The 14016-nt window shown below is 39.5% G+C and overlaps 1 long non-coding RNA gene across 1 annotated transcript in view; it reads left to right on the top strand.

Annotated features, from left to right (window-relative positions):
* The window catches only part of LOC117017282 (uncharacterized), a 38283-nt gene extending 33446 nt beyond the window's left edge, over nucleotides 1-4837 (top strand). The window contains exon 3 of the long non-coding RNA XR_004422058.1: nucleotides 4727-4837. This is a non-coding gene — a long non-coding RNA (uncharacterized LOC117017282). The remainder of the gene's footprint in view (nucleotides 1-4726) is intronic.
* Nucleotides 4838-14016: the final 9179 nt, after the last annotated feature.

Genomic DNA, 14016 nt, shown 5'->3' with positions numbered 1-14016 from the left:
GCCTAATATACAAGGTGGCAATGACTGTAACAGGTAATGTGCTGGGACATGACTTTGATAAGTTACACAGTCACCATGCAATCCTGAAAACAAATTTTTTAAGCTGAAGAACAAAAAGGAAATGACCTTATACTAGAAAAAACCAGGAAGGATATCTAGAGGGGGGAAAATTAATCAATATTAGGAGGCAAGTAGATTTCTTGAACTACAAAAATGAGAGAGGAAATGGGAAAATAGGCCAAAGAAGTTCAGTCCAAATGAAAAATGAACTCAGGGCTGAGCAGACCAATCCAATTTAACTTGGGAAGGCAGTGTTTTACAGTAGATATGGGCATGGGCCTGGGAGTCAGACATTTCTGGATTCCAGTCTGCTGTTCACTATTCAGGCAAGTTACTTGTCCTCACTAAGCCTCAGTTTGCTCACATGTGGTAATAATACCTACCGCACAAGTTTAGGAGAATTAAACAAGATCTTTAAACATTTCATCATAATGTATGGTACAGAGGAAATTCTCAATTAAAAATGATGATAACTATTTCCAAGTGAAGCACCAAGTGAAAACTCAGAGAGACCTGGATGGCAAAAAAATTAAAATTATGTCATGTAACGAACTGAAGTTTTATTGTGGAAAAATATATTCAAAAACTATCTTTAGTTTGGACTGTCATGTGAAAAGTGGGTTTTAAAGTGTTTTGTATTTCGCCAATTGATAGATTTTAAATCGAAGATGAAAGCTAAAGGAAGACAAACTGTAGCTCAACATAACGATTTTCTTCTGAAATGGCTGCCTTGGTTAGTGGTACATTCCTGGGACTAGAGTTGCCCTGGCAAAGGGGGAATGGCCTTTGGCAGGACTGTTGTCACAAAATTCAGGCCTGGACTTGGTGCTTGTGAAGGTTCCTTACAGCATCAGAATTAGAGGTCTACTTTGTTGTTCTATTGCTTACTGTAAATATTATCAAATAGTTATTGATAATTTCTTGAGCATCATGATGAGGTAAGAGGAGAGGAAAGGGGTTACAAAGAAGTAGAGAATAAAGTTTCTGTCTTTGAAATATTTCCAGTATCCTTGTGATACAGGATAGTTAGCACCTCCCTAGGTAGACAGGGAGGTCCCTAATGGAATAAACAAAGACAGCCATATCCTGAAACTCCAGGTTTTGAAATAACTCCTTTGCTCCAGGACAAAATGTAACAAGGCCTGAGCTTAATCATAAAATTCCTTTTGGCCTGACAAACGGAACAGATATGATAGATAAGAGTGGGTTACTTTGCTAATTCCTTCAGGATGGGCAAGCAGAACAAACCTGGTAGACGAATGTCATTAGAAGGCGCCAGTTCCCTTCTTCAAACAGTTCCCTTCTTCGAACAGCTCCCCTTCCCCAAGCAGGCAAGGGAAGGTATAAAAGTAAGAGCTTTTGCCTCAGTCAGGGGCCACCCCCATTTGGGACACCTTCCCACTCAGGAGCTCTGACTCTTTGCTTTCAATAAACTATCCTCTTTTTCAAAACTCTTAGCCTCTCCTGGGTCCGTGTTTCCATTCTTCCGTCTCACGAGACCCGATCCCAGCCTACACCCAGAAACTGCTGGCAGATCCAACATCATCTACATCATTTGGGGACTCACAGGAAAAACATTCCTACATCACTTGGGCAAACAAGATACACAATTCAATTTAATTCAATAAATATTTATTAAAGCTGACTTTGTGGTTAAGTTGATGCTCGTCAGTAGGAATTCATAGAGGAATTGAGACAGCCCCAAGGACCCTCGCGATGCACACATTAGAACAAGTAGTAGAAAATAACAAGATGGTGTGTGCTAAGAGCTAAATGAGTTTTTTTGCATAACCTATACATGAATTTAGAGAAATGAGAAATCGTTATTTTGAACAGAAGCATACTGTGTTTCCCCGAAAATAAGACTTAGCCGGACCATCGGCTCTAATGCATCTTTGTAGCAAAAATTAATATAGGACCCGGTATAATAATATATTATATTATACCCAGTATTATATTATATTGTATTGTATTATATTATATTATCTTATATTATATTATATTATATTATATTATATTATATTATACCTGGTCTTATAGTAAATAAGACCGGGTCTTACATTAATACTTTGTACATACAAGTCTCCTAACTAATCTCAAGAAAATGTATTTTTTTTTAAGAGAACAAAATTTTTTTAAATTGGGGAATACTGGGGAACAGTGTGTTTCTCCACGGTCCATTAGCTCCAAGTCATTGTCCTTCAATCCAGTTGTGGAGGGTACAGCTCAGCTCCAAGTCCAGTCGCTGTTTTCAATCTTAGTTGCAGGGGCGCAGCTCACTGGCCCATGTGAGAACTGACCCGCAACCCTGTTGTTCAGAGCTCATGCTCTAACCAACTGAGCCAGCCAGCTGCCCCCATGTATTTTAATCTGAGGACTTGCTGTGAGCAGGGTTACAGCACAGAAGAAACAGGCACTTGGCAGAGGTCAACAACTAAAAGAAAAGTAGATCTTTCTGCCTTTCCAAGTAGTGACAGCAAGGCAGGGAGTTGGGAAAGCAAGAAGTGGGCAAAGGGTGACCTTCTAGGCAAAATGATGAACAAAAAACAAATCACTGACTAATTTTTTCATTTTGTTAATTTGGTTACCTTGTTATTTTGTAGGTAGCTTAAAGATTACTCAATCCTTTGTAAGTTCCCAGCATATCCAATTGCCTCAGTGATATCTTAACTCTTTCTTTGCAAGAGCTTCTGTCTTCCTTAGAGAAAGCAGAAATGAATGGGAAAGGGAGTAAATGTTTTTGAGCCTTGACATCAGATACTTTCCATACTTTATCCTGTTCTCTCCTGGAAACAACTATGTATCATTATTACCTCTACCTAATCAATGCAGAAACCAACATACAAAAGAGTAAGTCACCCAAGGTAACACAGAGGAGAGGAAAGAATTCAATTCAGACTTGCCTGCTTCCAAAGCAGAACTACCCTCCACTGTTTTTCCATGATGCTGATGTTGACGGGAATGATGAGGATGGTGATAATGATGAGGATATTGATTGCAATAAGCTACTGGACTCAACTGTGGAATCATGGTGTTCTCATGGTGCTAGGCACAGAAGCAAGACAATATTAACAACCAACACCAGAGGGACCTGTAACACCAGACTCCAGGAAAATACAGACAGCTGAAGAAAGTCTGCCCTCTCCTGAGTCCTTGGAGAGGGGCAGCCTGGCAACACAGTTTGCTGCTTTCCGTTTAGCCAGTTCAGTATTTCATTTTTATTCTTAACTGATTTAAAGTCAACTATTATTCTATGGTTAAATTTAATGAGCCTGTTACCAAAACATTAAGATGGAGTTTGTGCATTGCCTTCAACAAAACTGCATTTGACTTAATCAGACATGATTTATTTTTTTTACTACTTTATTTAGATTAAATAGAAAAACTTCATTTTCATTAAAAAAATATTTTAAGTAAACAATCCAAGACACTTATTTTGAATGGAAATAAGGAATTCTCTGATTTAATCCCAATTATAAGCCCAACATTCTCATTAAAAAGAAGGTAGTCAAATAAGGTCACTATGCTCCCAGCTGAGCTGAGTGTCCTTAGTGTTGGGGGAGAGGGAAGGGAAAAATAAAGAAATCCAGAAAAGAGAGGGAAATAGAACGAGAAACAGATGGTGTCTGATTTCCAAACCGGAAACTTTTTTTTTTCTTTTGGTTGTTTACCGTTTGTAATCTGCACCAAAAACAGAGGCAGATACAACTGCTTTCAAATGACAACTCATAAAATTGGTGGTTGGAAGTGACACCAGCAGCTCCCTCTGGTGTGGAGCAATGGGGAGGGGGGAGTCCTGGGCCCTTGGCCCCATCCCACACGTGGTCAGAGACTCAGGGTCCTGCTGGCCATGGCACCTTCCAGTTTCGGGATTGGCTGGGGCTAACTGAATCTCTGGTCCTGGGGAACCGGTGTTGCGTTGAGCTCAACCAAATCCTATGCAGTGTGACCAATGCATAGGCCCTGGGTCCCAAATGTAATGAGATGAGTGATATGTCTTCTGGTTCTGAAGAGAGAATTAATATCTTTCAAGTTCCAGTTTCATCTTTCCCAGCTTGCTGTCAGACCGGCTTTACAAACGCAACATGTCTAAAATTAATTTCAGAAACCCCTGTTCTCCTGCCCCCAAATAAGTTTCTCTTCTTGAGTACACAATTTCCAAGACTAGTATTTTCTTAGTCATTTAGACTCAAATATTTTTTATTCACCTCGTATACCTAAGTCGTTTCCAATCTTCTAGAAGGGTAGATTCACGAGTACCTCCAAAATGTCTCTTTAATTTAATTTTTTGTTTTTAGCTGCACTGCCAACATCCTATTCAAACAATTTTCTCACCTGGGTTTTTGTAACATCATAATCAGTCTCCCTGAAAGAAATGTTGACTTTATACCAATGGGGGGGAAAAATCTTATGGTCCTTCAATGTTGATGTAATTAACTTTTATTATATTATTTAAATATATGCAAAGATAAAATTAATTAAGAACGCCTTTTACCTCTAGTTCTTACACTATATAACTAAAGCATTTACATTAAATTAAGTAGGCATGCAAAACTAATGAAATTAAAATACATTAATTTAGAGTTTTTTTTTCTCCCCTGCACTATATAGATAAAATGGGTTCTTTTTGTCTTCTTTCCAGATTCTTTGTCTTTAATTTCAGCAGCTTGAATATACGACAAGAAGTTCTTTTGAAAAGCAATTTCTTGGACGTCATAGGAATGGCGGCAGCAGGGCACACTTTCTAAGTTCCCCTCCGGATCTTATTACAAACAGGACCTATAACCCATCAAAGAACTGTTTGCCTCATCACACAGAACAGCTCAGAGACTCGTGGATTACTTGAAGCTAAGGATTACTTGAAGGTGCGCTAATTGGGCAAGCACAGGAAGGAAAGAAGGGAGCGGAGTGAAACGCGCGGCCGGCGGCGGGAAATCCCAGCCCGCAGCGGAGTCTCAGCTGGCACAGCGAAAACCGCGGTGGCACCTGCAATTCCGGGCACGCACGGGATCCCAGAGCGGAACGGAGAGCACAGAGACCAGGAGGTGGGCTCTTTCCCTGCGTCCCACGGCTGATTTCTCCCGCCGGGAGGGCGGCTAGTGGGCCCTAGGGCGGACAAAGAACACAGACTCCATACCTGGGCCGCTCCCCCGCCCCTCTCTTCCATCCTACCCCGCCCTTCCAGAGACTTAAACTGGCCCCTGAACTGAGGAGTAGTGTCAGATTACAGAGAGCCGTAGTAGTGCTCAGGCTCTGGGAAGCCTGACAGGCAGCCCTGACCCAGGGAGACTGGTAAGTGTGTGATTTTGGCTGGGCTAGGAGAGAAGAGACTCCTCCACCCCCAGCCACCACCTTTTCTGGCCTGCGGGAAGAGGGTGATGTGCGCTGGGCTGGGAGAGAGAAGACCCCTCGATCCCCAGCCCCCACACTTTCTGGCCTGCCTAGGGCGGGGCAAGTGCAACTGCAGAGACACACCCAGAGATCAGCAGTAAGGCAGGCGCAGCTCTGGGCTTTCAGCAGATCAGAAACCTCCCGCCCGCACCCCCCATACACACACCACACTGAAGAAGTGCCCTAAGACTCAGGAGTAACTGGACACGGGGCTGGTGGTGCTACTCTCAGTGTGCATATGTGCAGGCAAGGGCAGAAACTGCACTGACTTTGTAAAAACTATCATCCAGACCCCTCAGGCCCACGCATTTAAGTCTGCAGTCCCAAAGTCACTCTGGGCACCAGGTGACCTGGCTCTGCCTGCGCAATAAGCAGGGGGCTCTTTGGTACAGCAGAGGAAAACCTGGACATTGCTTGGTGGGCTTAGGCCGAGACTGTCGCTGCTTTTTGTTTTGCTTTGTTTTGTTTTGTTTTCCTTTCTCTTTATATCTTTGATATCTTTGCCTGTGTCCAGTGGGGGTTATCGGGTGTTTTTGCATGTGAATGTATTTGATTTTTTTCTTTGTTGTTGTTGTTGCTGTTGTGCTTGGTGATTTGCTTTGTTCTGAAACTGCCCTGCCGGGGCCCAGCTTGAGAGGCACGGGATTCAGCATATCCAGGGGCCAACTCCAGACCAACCAGAGTGCTGCCGGGTTTGAGCTGCAGGTCACACACCCAGAGGGGGTTCTCTGCAGGCACTGGAGCCCACGGAGGCCAAACCACATTTGGGTGGTCAACCCTCACATAGCAGAGTGCCCTGCGGGGGGCAGAGCCAAGTCTCACAACGGGTCAGCCCAGGAGTTAACCCCACCTACTCACAAGGAAAAAGCAATTAAAGATCATCTTGAACGGGACAGTGTGCACAACACAAGAGTCAGCTTTGGAGCACATGCAGAGGAGAAGGACGACGTGGTGCAAGTCAAATATAAAGGACACATACTACATAAGATAACCTAGCAAGAACTAAGAACTCTAGGGGATCTACCTAACATATCAAAATAAACACAGAGAGTCAGCCAGAATGGAGAAAACAAAGATACACGTCCCAAATAAAAGAACAGAAGAAACCTCCACAACTGGAACCAAATGAAGCAGATGTAACCAACCTTTCAGAGACAGAGTTCAGAACACTGGTGATAAGAATGTTTAAGGAGCTTAGAGAAGACATAAAGAAGGATGTAGAAATCATAACGAACGAGCTTAGAGAAAACATAGAGAAGGATGTAGAAATCATAATGAACAACCAGTTAGAACTAAGAACAATTACCGAAATTAAGAACTCACTTGAAGGAATTACCAGCAGGTTAGATGAAGCAGAGGATCGAATCAGCGACTTAGAAGACAAGGTAGCAGAGATCACCCAAACGGAACAACAGAAAGAAAAAAGAATAAAAAACAATGAGGATGGCTTAAGAGGCCTCTGGGATAACATCAAGTGCAACAACATGCGCATCATAGGAATACCAGAAGGTGAAGAGAGGAAGCAAGGGATTGAGAACATATTTGAAGTAATAATGTCTGAAAACTTCCCCAACCTGATGAAGGAAACCAACATACAAGCCCAGAAGTGCAGAGAGTTCCAACCAGGATAAACCCAAACAGGTCCACACCAAGACACATTATAGTTAAAATGGCAAAGCTTAAAGACAAAGAGAGAATCCTAAAAGCAGCAAGAGAAAGACGGAGGGTTACATACAAGGGAACTCCCATAAGACTATCAAATGATTTTTCTACAGAAACATTGAAGGCCAGGAGGGAGTGGCAGGAGATACTCAAAGTGATGGAAAACAAAGGCCTACAACCTAGATTGCTTTATCCAGCAAGGCTATCATTTAAAATTGATGGAGAGATAAAGAGCTTTCCAGAAAAAAATAAGCTAAAAGAATTTATTACAACCAAGCCAGCATTGCAAGAAATACTAAAAGGACTTCTGTAAATAGAAGAAAGATCAAAACAAACTAACTAACAAATTTAAAAATGGCAATAACTATGTACCTATCAATAATCACTTTAAATGTAAACGGATTAAATGCTCCAATCAAGAGACATAGGGTGGCTGACTGGATACGAAAGCAAGACCCTTGTATATGCTGTATACAAGAGACTCACCTCAGAACAAAAGACACACACAGGCTGAAAGTGAAGGGTTGGAGTAAGGTATTTCATGCAAATGGAAACGAGAAAAAAGCTGGAGTTGCAATAATTATATCTGACAAAATAGACTTTAAAATGAAGAACATACTAAAAGATAAAGATGGACACTATATAATAATAAAGGGATCGATCCGACAAGAGGACATAACCCTAGTAAACATCTATGCACCCAACATAGGAGCACCTAAATATATAAAACAGGTACTGACTGACATAAAGACAGAGATCAACAGTAACACTATCATAGTAGGGGACTTCAACACACCTCTGACCACAAGGGACAGGTCTTCCAGACAGAAAATCAATATGGAAACAACAGCATTAAATGATACATTGGACCACTTGGATTTAATCGATATTTTCAGAACCTTTCCCCCCAATGCTGCAAAATACACGTTTTTTCTCAAGCGCACATGGAACATTTTCCAAGATAGACCATATGTTAGGCCACAAAACAAGTCTTGATAAATTTAAGAAAATTGAAATCATACCAATTGTCTTCTCTGATCACAATGCTATGAAATTAGAAATGAACTACAGGAAAAAAACTGGAAGACACACCAATTCATGGAGGCTGAATAACTTATTACTAAATAATGAATGGGTCAAGCAGGAGATCAAGGAAGAAATCAAAAGATATCTCGAGACAAACAAAAATGAAAACACGACGACCCAAAATCTATGGGATGCCGTGAAAGCAGTCCTAAGAGGGAAATTCATAGCTTTGCAGGCCTACCTAAAGAAACAAGAAACATCACTAATCAACAGTTTATCTTCACACTTAAGGGATCTGGAAAAAGAACAGCAAAATAAGCCCAAAGGGAGCACAGGAGGAGATAATAAAGATCAGAGCAGAAATAAATGAAATAGAAACCAGAAAAACGATACAAAGATCAATGAATCCAAGAGTTTGTTCTTAGAGAAGATAAACAAAATCGACAAACCTTTAGCCAGACTCATTAAAAGAGAGAGTGGACCCAAATTAATAAAATCAGAAATGAAAGAGGAGAAGTGACAACGGACACTGCAGAAATACAAAAAGTTTTAAGAAGTTACTATGAGCAACTATATGCCAACAAATTTGACAATTTGGAAGAAATGGACAATTTTCTAGAGGCGTACAACCTTCCAAGGCTAACTCAAGAAGAAACAGAAAACCTGAATAGACTGATTACCACCATGGAAATTGAATCAGTAATCAACAATCTCCCAACAAACAAAAGCCCTGGACCAGATGGCTTTACAGGTGAATTTTACAAAACGTTCAAAAAAGAATTATTACCTATTCTCCTCAAGCTCTTCCAAAAAAATCCAGAAGGAAGGAAGACTCCCAAACACTTTTTACGAAGCCACTATCACCCTGATCCCAAAATCAGACAAAGACACCACAAAAAAAGAAAACTACAGGCCAATATCTCTAATGAACATAGATGCAAAAATCCTCAACAAAATATTAGCGAACAGAATTCAGCAATACATTAAAAAGATCATACACCATGATCAAGTGGGATTCATCACTGGTATGCAAGGGTGGTTCAACATCCGCAAATCAATTAATGTGATACACCACATTAACAAAATGAAAAATAAAAATCACATGATCATATCAATAGATGCAGAAAAAGCATTTGATAAAATCCAACAGACATTTATGATAAAAACCCTTAAGAAACTGGGAATAGAGGGATGATATCTCAACATAATAAAGGCCATATATGACAAACCCACAGCTAACATCATACTCAATGGGGAAAAGCTAAAACCATTCCCCCTAAGATCAGGAACAAGGCAAGGTTGCCCACTATCTCCGCTTCTATTCAACATAGTGCTGGAAGTTCTAGCCACAGCAATCAGACAAGAAAAAGAAATAAAAGGCATCCAAATTGGTAAGGAGGAAGTAAAATTATCATTGTATGCAGATGATATGATAGTATATATAGAGAACCCTAAAGACTCCACCAAGAAGCTTTTAGAACTGATAGATGAATTTAGTAAAGTAGCAGGATACAAAATTAATATTCAGAAATCAGTTGCATTTGTATATACCAATAATAAAACATCAGAAGGAGAAATTAAAAAAACAATCCCATTTACAATCGCTCCAAAGACTATAAAATACCTGGGAATAAATTTAACCAAAGAAGTAAAAGATCTGTACTCAGAAAATTATAAGACACTGAAGAAAGGAATGAAGGAAGATATAAATAGATGGAAACACATATCATGTTCATGGATAGGAAGAATTAATATAGTTAAAATGTCCATACTGCCTAAGGCAATATACATATTCAACGCAATTCCTATCAAACTGCCAACGTCGTTTTTCACAGAAATAGAACATATAATCCTAAAATTTATATGGGACCATAAAAGACCCCGAATAGCAAAGGCAATCTTGAGAAATAAGAACAAAGTGGGAGGTATAACAATACCTGACTTCAAATTAAACTACAAGGCTACAGTAATCAAAACAGCATGGTACTGGCATAAAAACAGACACATAGATCAATGGAACAGAATAGAGAGTCCAGAAATAAATCCACGTCTATATGGCCATTTAATCTACGACATTGGAAGCAAGAATGTACGATGGAGTAAAGACAGTCTATTCAATAAATAGTACTGGGAAACCTGGACAGACACATGCAAAAAAATGAAGCTGGACCATCTCCTTACACCATATACAAAAATAAATTCAAAATGGCTTAAAGACTTAAATGTAAGATTTGAAACCATAAAATACCTAGAAGAAAATATAGGAAGAAACTTCTCAGACATTACCCGGAGTAAGATTTTTACTGATATATCCCCTCGCTCGAGGGAAGTAAGAAAAAAAATAAACATGTGGGATTATATCAAACTAAAAAGTTTTTCACAGCAAAGGAAACCATCAATAAAACAAAAAGGGATCCTACTGAATGGGAAAAGATATTTGCCAATGATATATCTGATAAGGGATTAATATCATAAATCTATGAAAAACTCACTCAACTCAACTCCAAAAAAACAAACGACCCAATTAAAAAATGGGCAGAGGACTTGAAGAGACATTTTTCTATAAAGGACATACAGATGGCAAACAGACATATGAAGAAATGCTCAACCTCACTAACCATCAGAGAAATGCAAATAAAAACCACAATGAGATACCACCTCACCCCAGTCAAAATGGCTATCATCAATAAATCAACAAACAACAAGTGCTGGCGTGGATGTGGAGAAAAGGGAACGCTTGTGCACTGTTGGTGGGATTGCAGGTTGGTGCAGCCACTATGGAAAACAGTATGGCGGTATCTCAAAAATCTGAAAATGGAACTACCCTATGATCCAGTAATTCCACTCCTAGGTATCTATCCGGAGAAATCCAAAACTCCAATTCAAAAATCTTTATGCACTCCTATGTTTATTGCAGCATTATACACAATAGCTAAGACATGGAAACAACCGAAATGCCCATCGGTAGATGACTGGATTAAGAAACTGTGGTACATTTATACAATGGAGTATTACGCAGCCATAAAGAAGAAAGAAATCTTACCATTTGCAACAACATGGATGGACCTAGAGAACATTATGTTAAGTGAAATAAGTCAGACAGAGAAAGATAAGTACCATATGATCTCACTTATTTGCGGAATCTAAAGAAAAGAATAAGTGAATGAACTAATCAGAAACAGTTTTGGAGACAAAGAGGAAAAACTGAGGGTTGATAGATGGGCGGGTGGGGGTGGCGGTTGGGGGGAGGGTGAGGGGATTGGAGGGCAGTCGGTGACCACAGGATGGCCACGGGGTTTGAAAATTAATCTGGGGAACGTAATTTAGTGGTTACCAGAGGGTGGGGGGTTTGGGTGGTGGGAGATGAGGGTAAGGGGGATCAAGTATATGGTGATGGAAGGAGAACTGACTCTGGGTGGTGAACACACAATGTAATTTATAGATGATGTGATACAGAATTGCACACCTGAAATCTATGTAATTTTACTAACAATTGTCACCCCAATAAATTAAAAAATAAAAATAAATAAAAATAAAAATATAAAATAAAATACATTAATTTAAATTAACAGTATACTTTTTACTAGTATTAAAAAAGGTGAATTTTTGTTTTGTGTTTCATTTGCTATTAGCTGAATTCTTTTGATTTTGAATGTGGTGGACCACTTTTTGAGTTACTGTCACATTGTTTATTTAATAATAAACACTTTTGAACTATAGCTGAATGGTTTTTAATAGTGTGCCCCATAATTCAAAAGAAAATTTTAATGCTTTCTTATTTACTTGTTAATGAACAGCTGTAGGTTAAAATGTACAGAGATAGGATGCTCAGGAAACCACCACCAGTTTGGAACCGGTGCTTTGGAATCCAGGATGCCTATCATTCCACGTGCCAGGTAAGGTCTCAATTTCTTCATTCATTTTTACTGAACCTGCTTCACAACTTCTGTACTTTTGTGGTGTCATGACATTATATTGCCTTAACTTGGTGTCAATGCCATCATAAACACAGATTCAAACACTAGAAAGTATACTCCATAAGAGCAGGGTTTCTTTTCTTTTCTTTTTTGCATGAAAAATATTAAGCACACACAAAATTAAGGAGAATGGCACAATGAATCTTTTTGTTCCCTTTTGCCCAGCTACAACAACCATTGGCCCCTGGACAGTCTTATTTCACCTATATCGTCACCCACTTTCCTCCACCCCTGATCCACATTGGACGATTTTGAAGCAAATCCTAGATATCATGTAAATTCATACATACATATTTCAGTATGTATCTCTACAAGGTAAGAACCCCTTTTAAAACATAACCACATACCATTATGCATAAAAAATAATAATAATTCCTTAATATTGAGAAATAGCCAGTTATATTCAATAGCCAGTTAGTATTCAAATTGGCAGTGAGAGACTTTTGTCTGTTTTGTCTACTGCTCTATGCCTTGTGCTTAGAACAATGCCTGGCACATAGTAGATGCTCAATTACTATTTTGAGTGAAAGAATGGATATTGAACTTGAGTGGCAGAATTCTCTTACATAATGTGTTCATTCAGAATATTATATTTTAAGATTTCATTAGGATAAAAACACGTAATTTGAAAATTATTATAGAATTCTCACAGCACTGAGAATACATCCACACATCCCAGTTGAGTGACACTAGTATATAGACACCTCTGCCAATTAATTCATTTGCCAATTAATCTTAAAATCTTTATCATGATTCTTATCTTAAAAACCTCTATTGCTCTCCATTACTTGCTGAATTTAATCCAAATTCCTTGGTCTGACATTTGGGGCTCTTGGTACTCTGGCTTCAACCTACCAGGCTTATCTCTCACTATATCCTCCTGCTGTAAGGAAATAGTCTAAGTGAGTGATTCCCTGCTCTCCTGCTTTCTCCTGCTGACTTCTGAACTTCAGTCAGCCTAGACCCTTGCACTCCCATCTTTACCAATTGACATTCTTCCTATTCTTCAACACAACCTCAAACAGTATCTTCCCTATGAGCTCTTTCTTTCTTTCTTTCTTTTTTTAAAACAATTTTTTTTTTAATTTTATTCGGTAACAGTGTGGATTTTTTCCAGGACCCATCAGCTCCAAGTCTAGCCGTGGTCCTTCAGTCTAGTTGTGGAGGGCGCAGCTCAGCTCCAATTCCAGTCGCTGTTTTCAATATGAAAACGGAATCGAACTGGCAGCTTTGTTAAGAGCATGCACTCTAACCAACTGAGCCAGCCGGCCTCCCTATGAGCTCTTTCTTGGATTTAGCTAACATTTGACTGCACCTCGATTATCACAGTTGTAATATTCTGCCTGATTTTGGTTTGTTTTTTGTTTTTCTTTTCAATTTTTATCTTTTCCCTCTTTCTAGATTGTGAGATTCTTAGGGAAAAGTTTTTTCTGTGTATTCCCTACTAAGTTTGACATAAAGCTGTGTGTGGTTTCCTTTCAACAAATGTTTATCGACTGAACAAAGCTAACAGAGGTCACTTTTTCTCTCTCTCTGTCCTCAATTCCGTGTTTTTCTCGGTTTAAGCTTAAAACCCTTTATGGGTGTCCCATAGGCTACAGAGTATAGTCTAAACTCCTGGGCAGGGCTTAGAAGGCCTTAGCATGACCTGGCTCCTGCCCACCTCTAGCTTCATCTGTTGCTATCCCACCAACCATTCCTTCTCCTTTGGTTTCTGAACACCATGTCTTTGTTTGCCTCCTGCATTTACACATTCCATTCTGTTTTGCTTGAAACACTCTCTCTCCTAATCCTCTTGATCTGTTATCATTATCTAGCTTTTAGCTTAGTTATCACTCCCTTTGGGCAGTCTTCACTGATCTCTTAAATCTGGCCCAGTTGTTCTTCCTATGAGCTCCCG

The sequence above is a fragment of the Rhinolophus ferrumequinum genome, chromosome 25 (assembly GCF_004115265.2).
Source record: "Rhinolophus ferrumequinum isolate MPI-CBG mRhiFer1 chromosome 25, mRhiFer1_v1.p, whole genome shotgun sequence".
In the NCBI taxonomy this organism is placed as follows: Eukaryota; Metazoa; Chordata; class Mammalia; order Chiroptera; family Rhinolophidae; genus Rhinolophus; species Rhinolophus ferrumequinum.
The sequence above is the reverse complement of the archived record's forward strand: the minus strand, read 5'-3'. Positions and strand labels throughout refer to the sequence as shown.